Source organism: Leptonychotes weddellii, chromosome 12 (genome assembly GCF_054177405.1).
Source record: "Leptonychotes weddellii isolate Sample4059 chromosome 12, ASM5417740v2, whole genome shotgun sequence".
NCBI classification, from domain to species: Eukaryota; Metazoa; Chordata; class Mammalia; order Carnivora; family Phocidae; genus Leptonychotes; species Leptonychotes weddellii.
In genome coordinates this window covers 2,887,940-2,891,496 of record NC_138380.1, presented here as the reverse complement: position 1 = coordinate 2,891,496, position 3,557 = coordinate 2,887,940, and the positions used below count along the sequence as shown (strand labels likewise).

The 3,557-nt window shown below is 58.2% G+C and overlaps 1 long non-coding RNA gene across 2 annotated transcripts in view; it reads left to right on the top strand.

Moving 5' to 3' along the window:
• The first annotated feature begins 1,583 nt into the window (after nt 1–1,583).
• Nucleotides 1,584–3,557, top strand: part of LOC115938604 (uncharacterized) — a 34,323-nt gene continuing 32,349 nt past the window's right edge. The window contains exons 1-2 of one of the 2 annotated variants that reach the window (XR_014139070.1): nt 1,584–1,671; nt 2,278–2,445. This is a non-coding gene — a long non-coding RNA (uncharacterized LOC115938604). Of the gene's footprint in view, nt 1,672–2,030; nt 2,181–2,277; nt 2,446–3,557 lie in introns of those variants that run through there. The other variant, XR_014139068.1, reaches the window with a different exon arrangement.

The following is a 3,557-nucleotide window of genomic DNA, read 5'->3' as shown; positions in this document are numbered from 1 at the left end:
GAGGCCTGGCCAAGGGCCAGTGGGAATTGGGGTGCCTCTCCAGGGGACCTCCGTCTGGCTAGCTCAGGGCCTGGATGCCGGAGACACACATGAGGGGTGAGTCACTGCTGGTGATGTGGGAACATAGGGTTAAATCAACCTGCACTCACTTGATTTACTCCTCCCCAACCTCCCCAGACACCCTCCTGCCCCCCGCACAGCCACCTCCCAAATCTCCCAAAGATGGGCCAGTTTTGGTGACACAGCCAGGGCTCTGCCCAGAGGCTCAGAGGGTGAGCTTCTGGTGGTGAGGACGGTCAGCGCCCACCCCAGGGTCTTCACAGTATTCCGGGGAGGACAGCGTGCTGGCCATAGTGAAGGGGTATTTCTCACGGGGTTCCCTGAAAGAACACACAGTAAATGTCTCCTAACGGGCTTTTCCATCTGTGAAGTCACTTTCTTCATCAATACCTGAAGAAGTCCTGATTTGTCACAAGAAAGCCATCTTTAACCCCAACAACGGGGTTTAACAGGATATCCTGCCGCTCATGGAAAGTAAAATCCCCAGTAAGATTCTCGGAGGGCTGCGGGCTCTTGGCTGCGCACCATCACGGGCTCATGCCCCCCAGGAGGTCGTGGCCACACTCACCCACAGGCCCTCTGCCACCTCCCAGGACCGCTGGACAGGCGCAGTTCTGACGTCAGCGAGCGGGATTGCTGCTTGGGCCGGGCGTGCTGGGAGCGGCTTCCCGCGGGAGCTGCGGTGGCCGCTGGGCCTGGACCCGAGGGCCCGGCACCTGCTTCCCAGAAAGGACAGCTCCAATGAGGAGAGGACCGGGAGGTGGGGCCGGTGGCAGAACGCAAGCGTGGAGTCCCATGAGCCGTCTACTCTCCAGGTCTCTGCTGCCCTCGATCCTGGGGCAAGTGTCCTAACCTCTCAGAGCCTAATGCCTCTCCTTGGTGGAACATAGTCACTCAAAGGGACAACGATGTGAGCAACGGGTGGAAATTCCTAAAGTCATGCTTAGCCTGCAGTAACCAGTCCATAAAGTGGAACTAATGTTGTTCAGAACGTCTAGGATTTGTTTTTTTAAATCTTTAACCAAAAGAGCTGAAAAAGGCCTGACAATTTGCATTTCAACAGTTTCTTAAACTACATCCTGAAAAGTCTTTGGGAAACAGGTTTCCAGGCGCTGGAAGTGGGGCCTCTCTTCCCAGTCAGAAGTTCCGGAAACAGCTCGGTGGCCATGGACAGGCCACGTGAACTTTGGGGCTCCAGTCAATGGGCGATGTGCTGGCCGACCGAGGGTCCCTAAGCGGCTCCCAGCACGTGAAACGCGCCCTCCGTCAACGTGTGCAAGCCCCTCATCGCGCTAGTCCTGCTTCCCGCCAGGCTGGCAGGCGCTGGGCCCCGTCCAGCCCACACGCCTGAGAAGGCCCTGGGAAGCCTGTCCCCCGGCAGGTGCCCCCAGGGGCAGGACCAGGGCCTCCGTCCCCGCCGCGGAGGACAGAGCTCTCCCGCCAGCCCCGCCCCCAGCCAACCCCGCCCCCACCTCGTGCACCCACAGCGAGCCCCCCCCCGCCCCGCCCCGCAGCCCAGCCCTCCCGCCCCCACCCCCAGGTGCCCGGCAAGGCTCCTCCCCGCCTCCCGGGGCCGCGCGTGGACGCCGCCCGCCTGCCGGCGGCGCTTCGGTAAGGGGCACGCGGGTGCCGGGGCCTGGCAGGCGGCGGGGAGGCCGCGGTGGCGGCGTGGGAGCCCGGGGAGGGGAGGTGCCCAGCCCGCGCCCAGCTCCGCTCGGGCGCAGGCGGCACAGGCAGGGCGCGGAAGGGCGGGCTCTCGCGAGCAGGGGCGGCCGCAGCGCGGAGGAGGGACCCAAGGTCGGACACCCAGGAGCCGCGCGCAGGGCTGCGGGCCGGGGAGCGCAGGGGCGCGAGGGCCTGAAGGCAGCGCCGGGCACTCCCGCCGGCAGCCTCCTCGCGCGTCGGGAGCCGAAGGCGTGGCGAGCAGCGGCCGGAGACGGGGCGGGGGGCCCACGGGGCGGGGGCCCGGCGCGGCCTGGGAAGCACGGTGGCGCGGCGGGTGCCAGGCCGGGCGGGGAGACGCCTCGCTGAGGACTTGCTCGGGGACGGTGGGCGGAGACCCTGCGGCCGCGGCGGACAGCGGTGACCACGGACGCGTCCTCGCCGTGGGCCTGCGTGGGGTAAGGAAACTGCTGTGAAGCGTTAAAGAAAATGCTCAAGATCACGGACGGGCAAATTCACTCTTCTAACCCAGGGCTGTGTGTCCTTTGCTTTCAGACCGGCCTTGATTCACTCCTAGACCCAGCGGGTGAACTGGCGAACGTCCAAGGTCCCAGAGAGCCCTCGGGGGGTTCCAGAGGCAGAGCCCAGCCTTGCGGAGAGGGCATGCCCGGGACACCTGACCACCGCACAGCCTCCACCAGTCAGCGATTTGGGAAACACCAGGTAATGTGGACTCCAGGCAGCCTTGCCTCCTTTGAAGCGGCTTCTCTGGGTAGAAACCATGCCCTGCTTGAACATTCAGAAGGGACCCCGACAGCCTTCACCGTGGCTGCGCCCTCACGCCAGGCCTCCGGTTCCAGACCAGCACTGATAGTTTGAGTCTATGATTCCATGCATTGGGTGCTGCATTCCAGAACGGTGTTCTTACAGGTGCTTCTCTTCGGGCTAATTGAGCATTTAACTAGCATCTGTAAATTCGTCCATCTGTGCTGAGACTCTGTGATGTAATTATCTTTGGGATTAGCATGTGTGCCGTCCTCCATCTCTTCCGTGCATCAAATTAAGGTACTATTTCACAGAGGCTGTTTTTGTTTCCTGGGCTTCACTGAACACAAAAGCAAGTGTTGCTCGTTTTCAGGAGCTGTTAAAATGAGTAGTTTTGCATCTGCAGGAGGTACTTGCAGTTTAGTTATGAATTGCGGGATTTGTAACCAGTTCTTAAGTTCTGATACTGTTATATCCAAACCTAGAAAGTAACTTTGCTTCTTATTAATATAGGCAGAGACTTTCAAAAGTTCAAATGTTTTTCTGGGGAAAATAGATTGTGTGCCTGTGGGGGTGTGTGTGTGTGATAACTTTCCATACAAAAAGGCATCATTCTAAGGAAGAGAAGTTATCAATGCAAAATGAAAAAACCTTTTTTAAAAATTTTAAAGAGAAAGGAAGACTCTTACTGGAACCCAAGTTAAGACCACTACCCCAGGACACACAGTCTTCACAAAGAAGAGAGGGCTCTGGGGAAGGACCATGTGGTGCAGGATTATATATGCTTATGGGTTTTAAAATTTTTTTTATTTTGTATTTCTTCTTTTATTATTATGGTGATGTTAGTTTTTGATGTAGTGTTCCGTGATTCATTGTTTGCCTGTAACACCCAGTGCTCCATCCAATACGTGCCCTCTTTAATACTCATCACCAGGCTAACCCATCCCCCCACCCCCTCCCCTCTAGAACCCTCAGTTTGTTTCTCAGAGTCCATCGTTTCTCATGGTTCGTCTCCCCCTCCGATTTCACCCCCTTCATTCTTCCCCTCCTGCTATCTTTTTTTTTTTTTT